The sequence below is a fragment of the Giraffa tippelskirchi genome, chromosome 12, assembly GCF_054371585.1.
Source record: "Giraffa tippelskirchi isolate mGirTip1 chromosome 12, T2T-mGirTip1v1.2.pri, whole genome shotgun sequence".
NCBI classification, from domain to species: domain Eukaryota; kingdom Metazoa; phylum Chordata; class Mammalia; order Artiodactyla; family Giraffidae; genus Giraffa; species Giraffa tippelskirchi.
Window position 1 is genome coordinate 7,758,399 of NC_137286.1, and position 22,175 is coordinate 7,780,573.

Below are 22,175 nucleotides of genomic sequence, written 5' to 3' on the forward strand. Positions count from 1 at the left end.
GGAAAGTTAGCAAAAAGACAGGGAATTAGCCTGACTTGAGACAATTATGCTCTCAGAGGCATAATCTCCACCAGGAGACTCTATGATCTTCTGCTCTCTTCCAGAGCTGTGTGTCCCAGAGGGGAGAAGTTGCAGGGTCCATCATGGTGAACATGGAAGACCCCATGTAGGTCAGCATTGATCGGCACTTATTTACTTTAGATGTCAGATCTTGAAATCCAGGCCCTGGAAATATCTCCTCAGTGAGATCCCACTTTTCAGCCACCGGCACACAGGAAGGTCTCAAAGCCATGCCATATCCTGGCTGCCTCCCTACAAGGCTCTCCAGACCTCAACATCAGCACACAGGGGTCATTTTTGTTTCCCTAGATACTTTGTATTAGTTTTCTGTAGCTGTGTAACAAATAAACCCTTTTCTCAACTTCAAAAGCAAATTTTTATGCATGTTACTTATACATAGGACAGTCTAAGTCTAGTATAACCCTGAATTCTGGATTTTTAAGTGAACCATGTCACTTAATAAGGCAATCTATATAAACAAATAAATGTGATTTCCTGGTGTTAGAGTTATTTTACATAGTCATTGTTAGTGATCCAAATATCAAACGTCAGAAACTTTATGTAGTTTAATCTAACACAGATTTGTGAATATTTTCATGCAAACAAATGATCCCAACAAGTGAACAAATGGTGCTTCATATAATAAATGATCCTTATATATATCACAACTTCTATAGACTCAAAAGAGAGAAAGCGAAATGAACAAAATAGCCCTTTTCTGTAGATACTAGCATATGACAAGAGATGCGGCAATACTGAATATTTATGAGCATCTCTGTTTGAGTCCTTTCACACATAATATTTTATTAAAACTTTACAGTATTTTCAGTGTAGATAATGTTATCCCAACTTTTGTATTTGAGAAGACTGGATCTCTGAGAGGTGAAATGACTTACCCAAAACCACACAGCAAGATGACAGAATCAGATTCTAACCTAGATCTGCATGTAGTTAGAATATCGCCTGTTGCTTCTTTTTGTAAATAAAGTTTTATTGAAACACACTTATGCTCCTTCATTTATGCATTTTCTATGATGGATTTTAGTACTTGAAAGCAAGGCCTGAGCAGTTGCTCCAGAGTGTACAGCTCACAGAACTAAAAATGCTCAGCCCTTTAGCCTGAGTTAGTCTTTTACAGAAAAATTTGCTGATGCTTGATTTAGAGAAAGATGACAAAGAAATATAAATTATATAAGGGAAGATGAAGTTATAGAAGATATAGAACAAAGACCCGCTTTGATAAAATCTGACATTTCAGGGAACATAATCAGGGTCAACAGAACTCCAAGGCTAACCAAATATACACAGAAAATTTCAAAGCTAGAAGTACCTTAGTTCCCCACCCCACCATCAAAAGGGCTCACATTATTCCAAACAACCATTCTCTAAAGAAACTCCATCTTAGATGAATTTTTAAACTCCAGGAAATTTTTTCCCACAAATCTGAGGTGTTGATGGTAGAGGTTACCTGCAAATAAAATTAAAATGCCACAAATTTCAGACTTCCAAAGTATTACTGCTAAGAGGTAAGTGAAATAGAGTCTAATGAGCTTTGAGAAGAAAATGAAATAAGTCAAGAATTTTATATCCAGCCAAGGGATCGTGCATGAAGCAAAGACACTCAGCTACACAAGAAGGTATAGCACCTCTACATAATCCTGGAAATTATGATCTGAAGGTACACTGGAAATGACATCAAAATAAATAATTCAATGATAGAGAAACTATGATTCAGGAAAAACAGTGCTTTGAGTGTACATCACTGTTACTAAGCACTAAACACAGAGTTAATTTCAAATCATTTCAGTAAGAAAAATTGAAAATTCCAAACTCAAAATGTCATACTGAATAAAGTATGTAATTTAAAAATAATAAGCCACCTCATGAAAAGCAAAACAAATCTGAGGACAAAAGAAGCTAAGGAATAAATGCAATAATATCAGATATCAATTAATTATATACTAAAACAATAGCACTAACAAAAATCATATGAGCTTCTATTAAGGAAGAAAATAAAATAGGCCACTATCAAATGCAGATTAAGAAACAAACAAATATGAAAAATTGGACATGCAAACTCAGATACAGTCTCAGATGAGAATTAAAAATTATCAAAATACAGAATGTGTATCTTTCTATGTGTAACTTTATAAAGATAATTGAAAATATAATGAGATAGATGCCTTTTTGGAAAATTGAAAATAACAAAAACTAACCTGGGAAGAATTAGAAAACTTTAGAAAACCTACAGCTACAGGGAAAACATAAGAAAAGAATTTTCAACAAAATTATCTCCCTAAAACACCCATAGGACAAGTAATTTTGCTAGTTTTTTGCAACTTTAAGACACAGATAATTATTATTATATATAATTTGATCTAGAGCATACACAATAATGAAAAACTCTTCCATTCATGCTATAGAGATACTTCACATCCAGATCAAAAGCTGAAAATGAATGTCACCAAAAAAAAAAGAAAACTAGATATCTGAAATCATTCATAAGAATATAGGCAGTCTTCTGTATTAAATACTAGCTGAAATATTTCAAAAACACAGTAAAAGAATCCTAGAGCTTTTACTAGGGGTAAAAGGAAGGCATAATTTTAATAATCTATGAATTCAGTTTATCGTATCACATTAAGATGCCAAAGTTGGAAGATATCATATGCATAAAATGATCTTTATAGAAATCAAAATAAATTTCATAAATTCAGTACCCATTTTCTTAAAAAAATATTTTAAGCATTCAAAGTCTGGAAGAATATCTCCTTAATACTCTAAAGACTATGTTTTTTAAACAACAGTCAGTACAATATGTAATGCCTGTGTCCCAGATATAATCCCATTCAAGTAAAGATTAGTTCAAGGACACCCCATCCAACCATTCAGACTTGGTGTTGTCCTGTTTATTCTAGGCAATGTTATGAAATGGGGAAAATGAACACAAGTTATACAAATCAGAAAGAAGAAACATGGTCATTAATCATTGATAATCATCAATTTCATAAATCATTAGATAATATATCTGGAATATCTTACAGAATTAACTGAAAGAAAATACCCATAGCTTTAAGCCAGTTCAGTTAACCAAATACAGGATCAGCCACCTAGACAAAGCTGGGTTGCAGAATGAGCCAGCTTAGCACAAGCCACACTCAGAGGAAACACAAAAACAACATCCAAAAGGAACTGGGAAAAAAAATATGTATCTAGTAAATGGTGCCTTTAAAAACATCAAAGCAGTTTTACGTTATGTTCCACCAAGAAAAACTTTAAAATGTTCTTTAGGCATCTCTGGCCCAAATTTTCCATTTATTTACCTCATATATCTGCTGTCTCCAAGCCCTTGATGAAATTCCTCTACATTACCACAAAGTCCACTCAAAATTTCCTGATCTCCACTGTTTTCAGATGGAAAAGATAAATCAATCCTTTTTTTCCAAATTAACACCTATATTGAACACAATTCAAATCAAAATCTCCATTATTATTATTTTCCTAATTATCTTAATTATTGTTATTATTTCATCTGGAAGATTTAAGTAAAAATTCCTGAGAAAATTTTGAAAAAGTAATATAAACTTGATTCTATTAAAAAACCATAGCAATAAAAATTGAGATAATCCATTGCTAGCATCCAGCCTGTAGTAGGTTTGAATAGCTAATTCTGAAGCAGATCTGTGTGTGAGTGTGTGTGTATAAACTTAATATATAGGAAAGAGGAATCAAAATCCAACTGTAAAGGGAATGATGAACCAATAGATGAAGTTAGAAAAGTGACAGAATTTAAAAAGAGAAGCCCAACATCAACTCATCTCGAGCAGATTCTATTTTAATTAAAGTTAAAAGCTAAATAAATAAAAAGGATTTCTGGAAAACAGAGACATATTCTGAAATTCTGAATGCATTAAAAGATCCCCTAAGCATAAAAGTCAAATTTGTGATAAAAATTCTCAGTGCGCCTTACCATAACAAACTTTAAAACTTTTTACCAAATATCATCAAAAACAAAATGGCGACCCACTCCAGTGTTCTTGCCTGGAGAATCCCAGGGACAAAGGAGCCTGGTGGGCTACAGTCCATGGGGTCACAAAGAGCAGGACACGACTGAGTGACTGACACACAACACACACACATCAAAAACAAAATGAAAATGCAATGCAAGAGAAAGAATATTTGCTATAAACATATCAGAAACAATATTAATTGTTATCAGAAACAATAATGAAAATGCAATGCAAGAGAAAGAATATTTGCTATAAACATATCATAAACAATATTAATTGTTATCAGAAACAATATTAAATATTGTGTATTAATATCAGAAACAATATTAAATATTAATTGCTGTGCGGTGCTTAGTCGCTCAGTCCTGTCTGACTCTGTGCAGCCCCATGGACTGTAGCCTGCCAGCCTCTCCTGTCCATGGAGGTTCTCCAGGCAAGAATACCGGAGTGGGTTGCCACGCCCTCCTCCAGGGGATCTTCCCAATCAAAGGAAAGAACACAGGTCTCCTTCATTGCAGACGGATTATTTACCATCTGAGTCAATATTAATTAAACACGCGCAAACATCTCAAAAGAAAAAAATGGATGGAGTACATAAGCAAATTAAAGCCAAATTATATATAAGTGGCCAAATAAATAAAAGCCACCACTGGTCACTAGTAATTTAAAACAAAATGTTAAAGCAACAAGGAGCTGGCATTTGTCCTTGATTACCTTGGAGAAGTGTGAGAAGGCAGGGACCTCCCTTCATGGCCACTGGGAGACTCCCAGAGGGAAAGGCCACCATCAGCCCACAGTGCCAGCAGGTTGCAGCATCAACAGCAGTATCTGCTGAATCAAAGAAGAACAATTAAACTTCCAGAGATAACATGCTCAAGAAGCTGAAAATATTTACTCATTTTTTTCTCAGTAATTTCAGTCCTACAAAAGTACCTCCAGGAATGATCATATATTCAGATAAAGATATATGTACAAGAATGTTTTTTGCAGCATTAGCTGTAATTTCAGAAAACAGAGATAATGAAAATATCTAATAGAATAAACTGACATTATATGGCAATCTTTTAAAAATTATATTGCCCCTAAGTATTTAATGGTATAGGAAAATTATTGATTATTACTGAAAAAAAGAACAAGATATGTATATATACATGTCTATATATACACACAGTATTATAAAATATATATTTTGAATAAACAATGTGAATATATTCAATATATGTGAAATTTAATTATGTGTACACACACACACACACATATATATATGAAAAAAAAAAGTTAGCTTGCTCAGTCCAGTCAAGCCCTCCAAGGGGCACTCTGATTTTCATAGCTCAATTTCTTTATTCCTCAACCTCACTGTAGAGAAATGAGCTAAAAGAAGTCAAGATCAGCTTATTTGATTTACATGTAGGGTAGCTAGATTTAGCAAATAAAAATACAGGCTGCCCAGTTAAATTTGCATTTCAGACACACAATGGGTAAGTATGTCAAAGAGGCATACTTCTGCTAAAAAAAATTATTCATTGTGTACCTGAGATTCAAATGTAACTGAGCACCCTGTATTTTTTCTGGTAGCCCTAACAGAGAATGACTGTTTAAAGAGTGGGGGGAAAAAAGCTTCAAGACAGAGCAGAAGGGGATGAAAATGAGGAGAATCCAAGGAACCAAGGTTTCCAGTCCTGTCCAGGGAGGTGGAAGGACAGAGGGCAGGGGTGGTCGAGAAGGAGGACAGACTGGGGTAGAGGACAGAGTGTGTGGCCTTACAGAGACAGACAGAGACCCAGCGCCTACCGATGAAGGCCTTGACCATTCATTTTTGAATATCAGACATCCTGAAAGAGACATCATACCAAACCAGGCTGCAAAATGGCCCAGCTAAGCATAAATGACCTAGAAATGCAAAGTGGAAAGATTGGCAGGCTCAATACAAGCACGCTCAGGAGATGCAGAGAAAGGACTTCTATGGGTTTTGTTGGGGTTGTGTCTTTTTTTTTTTTTTCTGCAGTTGCCAGATTTTCTGCAATAGGTAGGATTAATTTTGCAAATAGGACAAAGACGGAACCTGACCTCAACATGCAAATGTTTGTTGGCTTCACAGGGTGGATCCCACCAGAGAGAGAGGGCCCGCCTGGGCATCCTGGGTCATGATACCAACTTCCAAACTGCCCCTGCTGGCCCATAGGTGCTCCTAAGAGAACTGCCTTGCTGTTCATCAGAGTCTGAAACCCGAGTCTGAGGCTTACAGGTGTGAAGAAATGAGACCCCTGGAATGGTCACTGCATATCATATCACTCACTCCCACCCCCTCCAAGCCCCTGAAGCTGTCCTTTGCAGAGTGGCCACACCACATTTCTGACCTTTGCTGAGGGAGAGCCCCCACACTCAGGCCTAGGGTAACTCCATCCATACGTGTTCCCTAGTCCAGCCTGCTGCTGCCTCTTGCACACGTGGCCACATCTCAGCTCCATCTAATTCTCTTCTACCCTTTTCAGTGAAGGAAAAGCTTTGTGAGGCATGCTCCATGCACCAGACCTGGTACCAGAGCTTCACCTGTATCACTTCATTGAATCTTTAAACACGTAAGGCTATTAGCACTGAGACTCAGTAACTGACCCCAACTCAGCCAGCTCATTAGGTTCTGGAGCTGAGCTTCAAATCCTACCCGGATTAGCACTAACCACAGTACTGTCTACTGAGTTGACAGCTATGAAACATCTCCGGCAACTAGTTTTTGAACAAAAGAAAGAAATCAATGTGTCCAGACAAGAGATGGGTGTTTTCCTGGCCACAGAAGCTCCAGTACTTTGGCCACCTGATGCTAAGAGTCGACTATTTAGAAAAGACTCTGATGCTGGGAAAGATTGAGGGCAGGAGGAAAAGCAGGTGACAGAGGATGAGATGGTTGGATGGCATCACCAACTCAATGGACACGAGTTTGCACAAACTCGGGGAGATAGTAAAGGACAGGAAAGCCTGGTGTGTTGCGGTCCGTGGGGGTCACAAAGAGCTGGACACGAGTGAGCAACTAATCCTTTGTACTCCAGTATTCCATCCTATATATGTACCACATCCTCTTTATCCATTCATCTGCTGATGGACACTTAGGTTGCTTCTATTCTTGGCAATCATAAATAATGCTGCTAGGACCATTAGGGTGCCTGTATCTTTTTTTTTCTTTTCTTTTTAAAATTTTTATTGCAGTATAGTTGCTTTACAATGGTGTGTTAGTTTCTGCTGAACAGCGAAGTGAATCAATTATATGTATACATGTCCCCTCTTTTTGTACCTTCTTCCCATTTAGGTCACCACAGAGCACTGAGTAGAGTTCCCTGTGCTACACAGTAGGTTCTCGTTAGTTATGCATTTATCATTTTTTGTTTGTTTGTTTGCATGTAGCTTTTTGAATCAGGTCTGGCAACAATGGAAAAGAACCCTTTAGCCCTTGAAATCTCACTCCTCCCCCTAGTGGCCAGTCTGTGATCTACATGGGCAGTAGCTGCCCGGACACTCTGGGTCTTTGCAACAACTTTCTCATGCCTACTCAAAATGGTTGTTTTTTATTTTCATCTCAATTCATTTTCTCCTCTTGAAATACACCCTACCTCGGATAGCCCAATTGTCTTCTGCATCTGGTCAACCTTCTCCTGCTTCTGTAAAGCTGTCCCTGGCTCCCTGTGTAAAGGAGTCAGGTTTTCCTGTATCCCACGGCCCCTGGTATGTGCTTCTGGGACCCTCTCATAATACCAGTGTTCAATTATTAAGGGCCTACTACGTGACAATCAGTTCTTGCCACTGAACCCTCATGAGGCTCCAGGTCAAGGGTAGAGACAGGAGTCCCAACCAGTCTGGCCTCATGCCTGGCCCTGGCCATTTCCCTCCAGGCACGCTGGTCACCAGCCACATGGTCGTGCCCTGCAGTTGTCTCAGTATATAAGCTGGCCTGGGCCCCCAAAGGTCTGTCCAGTCAAGGCTACGATTTTTCCAGTAGTCATGTATGGATGTGAGAGTTGGACTATAAAGAAAGCTGAGCGCCGAAGAATTAATGCTTTTGAACTGTGGTGTTGGAGAAGACTCTTGAGAATCCCTTGGACTGCAAGGAGATCCAACCAGTCTATCCTAAAGGAGATCAGTCCTGGCTGTTCATTGGAAGGACTGATGCTGAAGCTGAAACTCCAATACTTTGGCCACCTGATGCGGAGAAACGACTCATTGTAAAAGACCCTGATGCTGGGAAAGATTGAAGGCAGGAGGAGAAGGGGACAGCAGAGGATGAGATGGTTGGATGGCATTACCGACCTGATGGACATGAGTTTGGGTGGACTCCGGGAGTTGATGATGGACAGGGAGGCCTGGCGTGCTGCGGTCAATGGGGTCACAAAGAGTTGGACACGACTGAGTGACTGAACTGAACTGAACTGGGCCCCCAGGAGGGAGTGAGATATAAGTCTCAGTATATAAGCTGGTGCCCCACTTGGGCACCATGAACCTGCTCCATGCCAGGTATTTCAGCACCGGGCACTAAGTTTGGAGACACTCCCTAAAGGCTGAAGAATTAAAGAAAGAGCAAAAAGTGGAAGGAAGGAAGGGATGGAGGAGGACCCAGAGACTGAGCGTTTGGAATGTTTTTAGTAACCCCCTCCCCTGCCTGCCTCCACTCCACCCTGGGGTGTTGGAAGGAAGCCCCCGGGGCACCTAGCCTTGGCCCTGCAGTCTCCCAAGTGTGGAAAGCAGCACCTTGGAAGGGGAGGGGGGTCTGAGCCCAGTCTCCTCCCACACCGGGGTCGCCACACTGCATGGAGGGGCCAACACAGCCATTAAGTCTCTTTGGACCTGCCTGTCCCCGAGCCAAGTCCTCTGACAAAGAGATGAAATAAATCATCTTGGCAGAGAAGCTTTCGCATAACCGATGGGATGCTGGAGACTTGGAAAGTCACTCAAGGAAAATCTACCTCTCTCCATTCTCCTAAAAACATCATTAGCCTTCATTTAAGTCAAGTAGGGAGTAGAAGGGGCAGTCATTTCAGGAAATCTGAGTGACGATTGTCTAATCCCATTTAGGGATACGTTGAGCAATGACTTATAGATCATGAGAGATTTAAAATTCTTTGGTCAGTCTGGAGCTAAAGGCTTTTTATGGGGGAAAGAATGAGTAATTCAGTGTGGACCATCTAGCTTTTCATAAGCTTTTATTCATGATTTGTTGGACTCAGATAACATAAATTTTGCGACCAATCTATTAACAACTTAAATTGGAACCTGGTTTCCCTGCTCTGCACGTAGCATTCAGGAACAAGTGTAAAAGCCAAAGGATCAATAATTCCTATTTGGTATAGTATCTGAGGTAAGCAAACACGACTGCGATATTTCTATTTATTGAATATCATGTCAACAAATTGCCATTTCAAGGATAATAAAACAAGTTACATTGAACGTCAAGGTTGTTTATCTATACGAAGGGTGCACAGTATATTTCACTGTAAAAAAATTGCAGTCAGGTTCTTTATTTAAAATAATCCATGTTTTGATCCACTCTGTCAAGTAAAAATAATTTTCCACTGAATCTGTCAGCTGTCAAATTACATTACATCCTATAAAATGGACAGCAGCTTCAGGAAGAAAAACACGGTGTTTGTTTTGTTTAGTTTCCCCCTCCCTGTTTATTGAGTGAAGCATGAGCTTAGTTTATACAAGGTATTGACGTAAACGAGGACGTTAAAAAAATATATAGCAAGAAAAGCAATGGCTAAATTTGCCAGATGAGGAAGAAACATAGCTGCAGAATTATTTCCAACCTATAGTTCTCAAACACAGCGTGAAAAGCCTGAAAAAACTGAAATTTTAGTCATTAGAACCTGACAGTTTCCAGTCATAATATGCTGACGTGTACATCCGGAATGAAGAGGTTCTACTGGTGGAATGAACGTTAATTTTTTTTTTAAGGCAAATCATTTATTTCAGCTGCATGAATCACAGCGTGACTGCAGATCACTGGACACTTATAAATGTCATCATACAACCTTCTGAGGCTTTGTGTTTCTTCTTAAGTAGATTCCACTTACAGACACTAATTAGTGGCTGGATTGGAAGCACTTTCTGGGAGACAAAACAAAGCAGGTCTGTCCAGAATGGAAAGAGGTGTCCAGGATCTCCGCAGAAGGATCGAGACCATTGGGACCCTGTCATCTGGGGCCTGGCTAAAGCGATTTTGAGTTTTCATTGATTCAACTTTTCCAGGAGGGATCACAGCCTCCTCCCATTCATTCATCATTGACAAGTACTTACTGGATGCACCAGGCACCAGACACCATCCCTACGGCAGCACAGAGAAGACCGAGACCAAGACTTCTCTCTCCTTCTGGAGGTGGGGGATTAAACACGCATGCAGACAAATTCTTGGCACTGAGGATGGTCAAAGTTGATGAGCAGAAGCCTCCCCTGGCAGGAGCAAAAACACTGGGATCAGGTCACTTGGATTCAAATCCCAGGAACTGCAGAGAAAAGCTGCAGTTTTGTGTGGCCCCAGCCAAGGAAAGTAACCTTGCTGTCTTCCTCTGTCAAACTGTTACTGAAATCAAGCTTCAGCATGAAGCCAAGCCAACCTTGATCTTGGACTTCTAGCCTCCAGAATTTGGAGGAAATAATTGTCTGTCATTTAAGTCCACCCCCATCCCCAGCCACACCAGTTTATGGTACTTAGTTGCAGCAGCCTTAGCAAGCTAATATAGATTTTTTAAAGATTCTGTAGATACTTCTGCAGGGCCCAACAGGTAGAGAATCTCTCAGTCTCACTTGAAAAGGAAGGTGTTGGATGAAGTCATCAAAGAGTGACTTTCTGTGACAGATCAAATGATGAGCTGCAACTTGCCCTTCCCCCAGCAATGGGGTTTCACAAGAAACCAGACAACAGGTTAGTGAGAAAAGTGTGGTTTCTGTACATCAAGGATTCTAGGGTGGGGAAAAGGGGGGAGCTAAAGATTAAACTAGTCATCACAAACTAGCCTCCCAAAGTTGTCATGGGGATGGCCAAGAGAATATGTCATAAATTGGAAATTTGCATAAATCTACCCAATTGTAACTCAAAAAATAAGTCAACGACTCAGACATATGGACCCCCATTCTATAGGGCACCATTCTGAAGTTCTATAGTGGGGACAACGCCTTCCTAGCACCCCCTGCCCATGAGCCTGTCACCGATCAGGTTCCTGACCTTAGAAACTGATCAGAGACCAGACAAGAAATTCAGGCAAGGCTTCATTGAGGCCCTTGCTACAGCAGGAGTAGGGGGGGCAAAAACTAGTAACAGGTTCCCTAGCTTTGCTCTCTGAGAGGGACTAGCAGGGACCTTACATGAGATGAGGGTAGGGGCTGAGTCCGAGAGTCAGGCTGGAGAGATGGCTTCACTGGTCTGCCCACCCCTTTGGTGGTGCTGTGTGCAGGGGACAATTGTGGTACCCTGCTTTTGCTCCCAGCTCTTCAAAAGTGGTAGTTTGGGAGGGAGGGCTGGTCTTTTCATATATTATTGTCCACAATTTGCCCCAACTGCTCACATGCACAGTTATTGTTAGTCCTTTGTAGTTTCTTTGTATTGTGTTGCTCAGGAGAGGTGTGTCCAGGCACAAGCAGTGCAGCAGAGGGTCCCAGGTCCCAGCCTGTCTCATGTCCACTTAAACAGGAGTGGAAAGAGAATCGGGGTCGCTTTACCCTGCACTGCGGGGTGAATGAGACAGTGGGGGATCCCGGAAGTGGTCTTTGACAAAAAGCCTTCGAGAGAGTTTGGAGACCCACAGCGTGGAGCAGGAAGGGAGAATCAGAGGATGAGGAAACCAGCTTAGGGGAAGGCTAGGGACAGGACAGGAGGGCAGGGGAGGGGGTCAGGTCTCCGGAATGAGGCCGCCGTTTGGAGTCCTTTAATTTGCATTCTTCCTAACAGTCTCCACCACAGAGCCCTGAGAGGCGGGTTAAGTCATTTATAGGGTGATTAATTTTCTTGCAAGGGATGTAGGCCTATTCCCGAAGGCCTCACATAATTCAAAACTAGCACAATTCAAGATTAATTCTCTGGAGGAGGAAATGTAAACCAGGGTTCGCATTCTTTCGAAATCTGTGCATAAAGCGAAAACCGTTAATACAGGATACATCACGACTTCGGATTCGCCTGATTCAGGTTCGCAGGCCCCGCTACCAAAACACCCTGTCCATATTCTGGAGCCAGGGGAGCTGATTAGCAAGGGCAAAGAGAAACTCCGCATGCTTAAATGGACCAGAACCAATACACTCAAAGCCAGACCACCTCCACGGGGAGCTTCCCATGGTCCAGACCCTGGCTAGGTCTTTCCCAAGGCAACTGAGAAGTGCTCAGCTCCCCTCGGACAAGTCAGGGTTTTCTGAAGACCTGTGATAAGACAGGACGACTTAATGGCCACAGTTTCATCTTGGACTTGAGACAGACATAGGTTCAAGTTCCGGTTCAACTGCAGAGTCTTGGGTATATATAAAAATAACTCTTATGCCTCTTAGTCTCCCTGACTGTAAAATAGCAAAAATAATAGTCATAGTAATAACATCTGATTCAGAGGGGTACCTCAAGGCTGTGCATATCAAACACACCCTTTTGTGCCTGGTACATGTATGTGCTCAGTAAATACTAGCTTGCATCATTATTCATTTGGACCTCTACCAGCTCTTACCATTCCTGTCTGTTGACCGTATTTACCATGCCCACTTCATGAGCAAAGAGCTGGGATGTCAGAGAGATAGAAGGTTAGGTTGGTTTTTATAACTAGTAAGAGGACAGGAAGGAGAGAGGAACCAAAGTCTTTCTGGCTTCAGTGACTTCACTCACACTTTCCTGTCCAAAAACATCAGGAGTAGACAGACCATCCCAAGGGTTCGGAACCATGGGGAGGATTGGGCCCCTGTGGCCACCATGAAAGTGAAAGTGAAAGTCCCTCAGTCGTATCTGACTCTCTGCAACCCCATGGACTCTATAGTCCAGGCCAGAATACTGGAGTGGGGAGCCTTTCCCTCCTCCAGGGGATCTTCCCAACCCAGGGATCGAACCCAGATCTCCCGCATTACAGGCAGATTCTTTACCAGCTGAGCCACCAGGGAAGCCCATACTTTCTCCCAAAGTTGGTACCAGCAGGACTGCTTAACACAGATGTGTTTCCTAGATGCTGCTGGCATTCCGATAACGCTGGGAGATTATGTGCTGTAAAAACAGAACATCATTGCTTACCAGGGGCTTATAAAAATAATTGAGATCCAGCCTGGCCTCTGTCACTAGTAATTTATCGCATCGCTCCTCTTTTTGTTAATGCGGTTTACGTGAGTCAAACGCATTCTATGTAAATTAAGAAGCATGTTCAGCTTCAAGTCGAGAAGTGACAGGCCTAGGTGTGAATAAGATATTTTCAAATTTTTCAAATCCCAAATGGAGGCGGGTGATATATTTGTGATGGGAGCAGTCAGTGCTCAGAATGAGAAGGCGGGAGACCCTCCAGTGGGAGAAACCAAGGGGTAGGTTGTCAGCGGTCCCTGCTGCCTGCCTGTGTAGCCTCAGCTGGCCTCTGAGTCCACCACCACGCCCCTCAAGGTGCATCTTCTGCCTTCACTGCCACATGACTCACGTCAAAGGCATTTTATCATAACGATTTTTAATCTCTTGGACAATATTATAAATTTCTTTAGGTTGGGGACTGCCATGAAATCTTAATCATTTGTTCATTCAGATATTTAACAAATATGTAATATGCTTAATTAATATATATTAACCACATATATATAATATCTTGGGCTCTGAATATATATTTTGGGCCCCAAAATCACTGCAGAGGGTGACTGCAGCCATGAAGTTTAAAAGTCACTTCTTCCTTGGAAGAAAAGCTATGACAAACCTAGATGGCATATCAAAAAGCAGAGACATCACTTTGCCAACAGAAGTCCTTATAGTCAAAGCTATGGTTTTTCCAGCAGTAATGTATGGATGTGAGAGTTGGACCATAAAGAAGGCTAAATGCCAAAAAATTGATGCTTTTGAATTGTGGTGTTGGAGAAGACTTGGGAGTCCCATGGACAGCAAGGAAGTCAAACCAGTAAATCCTAAAGGAAATCAACCCTGAATATTCATTGGAAGGACTGATGCTGAAGCTGAAGCTCCAATACTTTGGCCACTTGATGCAGAGAGCCAACTCATTGGAAAAGACCCTGATGCTGAGAAAGATTCAGGGCAGGAGAAGAAGTGGGTGACAGAGGATGAGATGGTTAGATAGCATCACCGACTCAATGGATATGAATTTGAGCGAACTCCGGGAGACAGTGAAGGACAGAGGAGCCTGGTGCGCTGCAGTCCAGGGGTCACAAAGAGTCAGACACAATTTATCAACTGAACAACAACAAAAATATGGATGTTTTGAGGGCTACAGTGACAACAGATGGAGCGTATCTTGCCCTCCAGGAGTTGGGGAATGAGCATTTGGATTTAGGGAGAAGTCACCTTCCACCAGAGATAGCTTTTTGGCAAACCTAAAGTATGACCCCAATATTTTGCTATACTTGCATCCTGACTATGTCCTGGGGCTCCCTGGAACTTTTGGAGCTGTGGGAGTCAGATGTGAGACCCTTTGGTTTCTGACTCACTGAACTGATCCAAATCAGGGGGCCTTCAGTGAAATGTGCTAGATCTTAATGAGATCTGTTGTCCAGCCAATAGGTCATCTAGCAGCTGTTCACCTCTCACTTCTGTACATTGTCCATCCCTCCCACCTCCTGTGTAGATAGTCAGGTGGCCCTTCATTAAGGGCCCTTTGCATTTATCATTTACTGCAAACATTTACAAGACCTTCATTAGCTAACATTTTGGAATGCCTTTGAATTGCCAGACACTGTTCCATCCAGTCTAACCTGTTTAATCCTTATAACAACTCAAGGAGAACACCATGATTCTTCCCATGGTGCAGATGGGAAAGCCGAAGACAGATGGATTTTCACCTGCTACATAATAATTGACCATAAAGGGCAGCAAGATTGTTCATTCATTCTTTAAGAAAATATTTAGCCAGAGTCTGCTGTTTCCTGGGTAGATCCTGTCCACAGAAATTCAGAGGACCACAGACACAGCGGCACAGAGATGACTAAGTCGTGGGCCCCACCTTCTCACCCTGACCTTCAAAGCCCAGCATGATCTGATCCCTGCTCCACTCCAGCTGAGTCTTGCACCACTTGCCTCAGTCTGGAAGTTCTTGGAGGCGTCCAGCTTATTAGAAAAACCATCATGCCTCAAGAGGACATTCCTCCATTTATTTTGAGCATGCTTATGTGCCAGGTAGAGCTTCCTAGGTGGAGCTAGTGGCAAAGAATCTGCCTCCCAATGCAGGAGACACAAGAGGCGTGGGTCTTGATCCCTGGGTCCGGAAGATCCCCTGGAGGACGAAATGGCAACCCACTCCAGTATTCTTGCCTGGAGAATCCCATGGACAGAGGAGCCTGATGGGTGAGAGTCCATGGGGTCACGAAGAGTGGGACACGGCTGAGCATGAACACACACACGCGTGTCGGGAGCTGAGAGAGACCACCAGCAATTTTTTCAAAAAGCACCCATATAGGTAAAGACAGAGTTGAATTGAATAATTCAGGGAATGTACAAGATGTCTCCTGTGGAAATGGTCTTGCAGCTGGTCCTCCTGGAGGAGACGCCTTAGAACTGGTCATGGAGGAGAGAAGGAGAGGTTTTTTTGGTGTGTTTGGTTTTTCCCATTAACCTGCTTGCCCACTGATTCAACACCTATGTATTGAGCACCTTCCATCCTTATCATGGAAGTCGTAAAGGATACAGAACAAAAGACACTGTCTCATCAAGAAATACAAGTACATAATAATCTAAATGGGAAAAGAATTTAGAAAAGAATGGATATATGTATGTGCATAACTGAATCACTTTGATGAACACCTGAAACTAACACAACATTGTCAATCAATTCCAATCCAATAGAAAAGTTTAAAAAAACTAAAAGATATACAAGTACAAAATTCAGAGAATACTTAGTTGACCAATTGGATGGAACTGATCAGAAGAGTAACAAGAGATTAGAGGAATCTGCCCTCACATTATGGGGTGGATTCTCGAGGAAACTTTTGCTGAGGAACCAAGGCTAGATTTGACACTTGCAGGAGGTGACCATATCTGTTACCATCCAAACTAGGATGCTTTTAAGAACAAAAGATAGAGCCATTGATAATTAATCTTGGCCAACAGCATGAGCTGTGTAGACTGTTCCAGGCAAACCAGGACAAGTCTCTTAAATTTAAAGAACTGACAAAGATTAGATGGGGGCCTCACGAGAAGACAGAGTAACCTGCGCGACAGCTTTGCAGCAGAAACTATTAATTGGAAATTACTGCAGAAATGAATACAATTAGTTAAGTGTGATGACAATAGGGCTTATTATAGTACGTGCTCAATGAGTATATGTCGAAGGAAGAAAAAAGATGGAGGTTGGTTCGATATATGATCAACCTTTCAAAATGAATTCCACCAAAACCACTGGAGTTACTGAAGTCTCTTAAAATGTTTGACCTTGGTTTTCTCTCTTGGTTGATCTTTGGGATAAGCACAAATATCGCAAAGATTTTTGAGGATGGAGTATGGTAGAGTGCAAAGGTCATGGGCTTAGATGCTGGTTTTCAACCACAGTCTCACCATTTGAGTTCAGAACTTCTGTTTCCTCAATAACAAAAAAGAGATAAGAATACTTACCTCAAAAGATTATTGTCCAATTTAAATGAGATAATATTTTGATACATGCACATTCCTGGCACATAACTTCTATTAACACAACTTCACTCTTCTTCTCTCTTTATAAAAATCTAAGAGGCCCGAGTATGCTGAAAATGCTATTGTACAAACCTTAATTCTTGCCTAAATTAACAACAGCCTCCAGATAAACATGAGGGAGTTTTACAAAGGAAAACTCAAAATGACCAAAGGCACTCCAGCCAGGAGGGGGAATATGTCAGTTTACTAGTCGTGGAAACACAGCAAGCCTTCTAAAACCAAGAATGTGCATATTTTCACCAATGACTAAAGCGCCAAATAGATTTTTTTAAAGAAATTTGGATAATTTGACCATTTAAAGAACCAAGTCAAACAGATTTTAATGGCATTTTAAGCCTCAGAAAATAAGGCTCCTTAATGTAGATGCTGACAGACCCTTAACTATAGCGAGACATCCAGCGTCACAGTAATAGCTTTAAGAGGAAGAGCAAGACACCTATTTACATTTTGAGTACAAGTCTGTTCCCTAAACACATTCACATTTGAATCAGATGAAAGACCAAGAGGCAGCCCAGGACTGACTGACAGGTGTTCAGAGTGACAGCGGGATGAACTGGGATCAATCTCTAAAACCACTATTAGTGACTGCTCCCCATTTAAAAAGCAAATGTCGTTATGACTGAATTCTACTTCCTGACGAGTAAGACCATTTTCTACTTTATACTTGCAGATGTTGCGCTGGAAGGAGGATGCTAAATATCGGCCCGGGGTTCCCAACCAGGAATCCGCACAATAAACCCATGTCCATTTGTAGGCTCTGCACAGAGTCTGGTCTAACACAAAGGAGATGTGACTACATATTGCTTGGAGGACAAAATGGAAAAGTGGCAGGAAGACACAGAGATGGAAAGGAAAGGAGGGGGGAAGAGGCAGATCAGAACCAAGTGCAAGATTTCAAAGACAACCCCAAAGATGGCCTAGCTTACCAGTTAACGCCCTGGGCCACCCACCAGTTATAGATAGACCTGTCCCCATAGCCAAGACAATGCACAGCAATCTTATCAAATATCTGGGTTCAGATAGTCCTTGACTGCATCTTCTGTGTTAAGCTTTGCTGATTCTCCAAGCCTGAACGTGATGGTGGGGAAGGGCCCTCCTCTTTTCAGTGAAGGTCATGGCCATCTTCCCCCACCCTCACCCTGCCTCCCCGTCCCTGCTTTAGCCGCTCCCATCCCCTCCCACCAGGCTTATGGCAAAGGTTCCTACTGGGCTCTAGTCTTTCTGTCGGATTCAGGCACCAGGGCTCCAGGCACCCATCCCAGGCTGGGGCTCTTCCATCCAGACCGCACTCTCCCAGGCACCCAGCCCTTCCCAGATCCCGAGCCACATCCTGGCATCCCTGCGCCAAGCCCAAGCTCTGCCTCTGTCTTGAGAAGCGTCGATCTGAATCCCAAATGTGCCAGCCTTATTACCATCATCAACAGACTTCTTAATGAAGCTGCCAATACTGTCAATGGCATCCTTTTAATGACACTTCATAAAGAAAACGAATCCTACAAACTCTCTCTGACATTGCCATTTGGTTCCTCTGCTTTATGGCAGACTCAAAATGTTCTCTGAACAAAGATCACGATGACAACAACAATAACAATAACAATAATCGCAGCAGCAGCTAATATTTCCCGAATTCTAATCCTGTGTCAGGTAGCGTTCTAAGCACTTAATTTTTTATTTTATGTGTTTATTCACGGCCCTGCTGAGTCTTCGTTGCTGCACTCAGGCTTCTCTCTAGCTGTGGGGTGTGGGCTTCTCACCGCGGTGGCTTCTCCCGTTGTAGAACACAGGCTCTAGCCTGCGGGCCCAGTAGCTGGGGCACATGGGCTTAGCTGCTCCACGGCATGTGGGATTTTCCAGAATCAGATTGAACCCATGCCTCCTGCACTGGCAGGCAGATTCTTTACCACTGAGCCACCAGGGAAGCACTTCCAACTACTTTCACCGTGAGGTGGAATAACTGGTCCACATATATATGGATGCAATGAACTTCCAGCCAGGCACACTTAAGAGTCAAGCCTTCCTTCACTGGATGCTAAGAGTTTGATTGGACTACTCTGGGCCTGGCACTGTACATGTCATTTCTCTAACCCCTGCTGTAAGCCTACAAGGGCTAGGCACTATTATCACTAGTCCTGGAGGAAGATATAATAATAATAAGGCCCAGGAAGATCAAGGGACTTGGCCAAGGTCAGCCAGCGAGTGAGTGGCTGGCAGAGTCAGAGTCAGAATGCATGTCCTTGGATAGTCACAGCCTTCCTGGCTCTACTGGCTGCTCATCCAACAAAAATTCTAGCGTGAGATGGATGGGCCAGGGGTGTCTCGGAGATGAGATGGCCAGTGAAGCAAAGCAAACAACTGACTCCTAAAACAAACCACACCACAGTCACATTTGGGATTTGATGTGTATTTCATGGAGAAACCATGTCACAAGTGGCCTTTTCTATCTCTGTTGCTTTTTGTTAGCACCTTAAGTCTGCTGGAGAAGACTCTTGAGAGTCCCTTGGACTGCAAGGAGATCCAACCGGTCCATCCTAAAGAAAATCAGTTCTGGGTGTTCATTGGAAGGACTGATGTTGAAGCTGAAACTCCAATACTTTGGCCACCTCATGCGAAGAGTTGACTCATTGGAAAAGACCCTGATGCTGGGAAGGATTGGGGGCAGGAGGAGAAGGGGACGACAGAGGATGAGATGGCTGGATGGCATCACCGACTCGATGGACATGAGTTTGGGTAGACTCCGGGTGTTGGTGATGGACAGGGTGGCCTGGTGTGCTGCGATTCATGGGGTCGTAAAGAGTCGGACACGACTGAGCGACTGAACTGAACTGAACTAAGTCTGAGCAGACTCTTATGAACTAACCATCTTTATACAATTTGTTCTTCTGAGAAGAAAAGATACTTCAAAATGTAAACAGGAACATGATTAATTCCTAAATGGAGGACAGCTTGATCGTCATAACATCGCTGAATTAGACAACTACCATCATCATCAAGAATTTCACCTAAGTATGAAGGTTTTCAGCAGGTCATTACACTGGCAAGGTCTTGCAAAGGCTTTGAAGACCAGCAGGTGCTAGCTGGGGGTCTGCCTACTGTCCACCAACCATGTTATCTGAGATTTACCCAAGCTCCGTGAACAAAGCCCTGCCTTCTCCTATGGAAAATGGGAGAATTGCATTTATTAGGAAGCTAAAATGAGACATAGGTGTCAGTCATTCTGGACTCCGGGGCTGTGGCTAGTCACTGGGGTTATTGGGGTGAGCTCTGGGGCAGACACACTGGGTTCCACTCTCTGTAGGCAGGGCACTTGGAGATTTACTTAATCATCTTTGGTTTCCTTATCTACACAATAAAGGAAAGAACAAGTAACCTCAGGGCTGCTGTGAAAATGGAATGAAGGAGCATATTTAAGGAACTTCAGAGTCGTAAGGTGATTGATTCCAGGATCTTCTGGGCTTTCTATTGTGGGCCTAGCATTGGATCATACACGTGGTTCAGACTGTACCTCTTCCATCCGATTTTAATGAAAATAATTCTGTTTGCAAAATCATATGTGTGTGTGTTGCTCAGTCGTGTCTGACACTATGCAACCCCATGGACTGTAGCCCATCAGACTCCTCTGTTTGTGGCATTTCTCAGGCAAGAATACTGAATGGGCTGCCATTTCCTTCATATATATATATATATATCCTATATTAATATATATATTAATAAGGAAAAGAGTAAGAGTCAGAATTGGCCACTGCATTTGCATTTGAAATCCAATTTAGAGAATCCTCTCTACTAGACCACCACCATATTCTACCATTTAACCTAAAATTGATTGATTGAATGATGCCTACAAGGTCATGAGGTCCTTGTCCTTTGTCAACAGATCTTATGTAAAACTACCTTTTAAAATCACCTTTTCTCCAGTCTCACTATGTGAGCACCAAAGACCCTCCTATTATTTAGTGATGAAAACAGTTTTAAAAGCCACAGAGCGTAGCTTTAAAAATAAAAGCTTCGTGTGTTTTCTTCTAGCCAAATAGATCCTCCGTCGGTTCCTCTCAAGTTAGAATGCTAAGAGGAAAAATGTTTGGTACCAAAAGCTTTTAATATAAGGAGAGATGAAGAAGCAAGCAACCAAAAATAAGGAACAGAGAGAGACAGTGAGTGAAAAGGAAAAGTTTAGGGGCCCTTATTCACCGATGGACAGACTTCTTACTTTAGACTCTTTCTCTTCCTGCTCCTTGAAGTCGATGTTCATTTTGTTCAATTTCCTTCATCTCTTTAAAGTCTCTTAAAAGACCCGTCACCATTTGTGTCTCTCCCACTGAGGTCATGCATCTCGTGCAGAAACTCTAGGAAAGCAAGGATGGTTTTACTGTTTCTCTGTTAGAGATACTCGAATCAAGGGAAACAGCTCGCTCCAAGTCACCTGGTTCCAGCACCAAACACTGGCACTCAGACTCCTCATTCTTCTGTTAAGTCATACTGACTGGGTCAAAAACATCACTCCACAAACCTGAACCACGGTACCATGGCATTCAGCATAACACGCAAGCCAAGGCACCCAGAACTATAAGAACATGTAACAGCATACACGCTGCATGTAACACCAAGCACATGGCCAGAAGGAGAAGAAAATACAGCAGAGTCAACAGCAGCCTTTTAGCAGCTGGGATATTATGAGCGGCCTTTTTTTTCTGAAACACTGTTTCAGAAAATGCTAAATACTGTGGTTATAAGAACACAGTGAATTTATTTGGAAAATTTATCCTTCCTATTACTCCACGGTTTCCCCAGAAGTTTCCTTTATTTAAAAAAAAAAAAAAACTTTTTATTGAAGTATAGTTGATTTACAATGTTGTATTAGTTCCAGGTATATGCCAAAGAGATTCAGAGATATATATATATGCATGCTAAGTTGCTTCAGTTGTGTCCGACTCTTTGCAACGCTATGGACTGTAGACTCCCAGGCTCCTCTGTCCATAGGGCTTCTCCAGGCAAGAGTACTAGACAGGTTGCCATGTCCTCCTCCAGGAGATCTTCCAGACCCAGGAACTCAAACCGTGTCTCATGTCTCCTGCACTGGCAGGCAGGTTCTTTACCAATAGGGCCACCTGGGAAGTCAGATGTATATATATGTGTACATATATGTGTATATGTTTATATATATGTGTATATAACTTAATTTATATAATATATATAATTTATATAATGTAATTTAATATATATAATTTAGTGTATATATGAGTAACATGTATAGTGATTTGTATGCTATATATATATAT

The 22,175-nt window shown here is 42.0% G+C and overlaps 1 long non-coding RNA gene across 6 annotated transcripts in view; it reads right to left on the minus strand.

The window, feature by feature from the left end:
- The window catches only part of LOC145528409 (uncharacterized), a 203,472-nt gene that overhangs the window by 163,195 nt on the left and 18,102 nt on the right, over positions 1–22,175 (minus strand). For 5 of the 6 annotated variants that reach the window (XR_014070386.1, XR_014070390.1, XR_014070387.1 and 2 more), the window contains exon 3: positions 4,785–4,898. This is a non-coding gene — a long non-coding RNA (uncharacterized LOC145528409). Of the gene's footprint in view, positions 1–4,784; positions 4,902–10,352; positions 10,506–22,175 lie in introns of all 6 variants that reach the window. The other variant, XR_014070391.1, reaches the window with a different exon arrangement.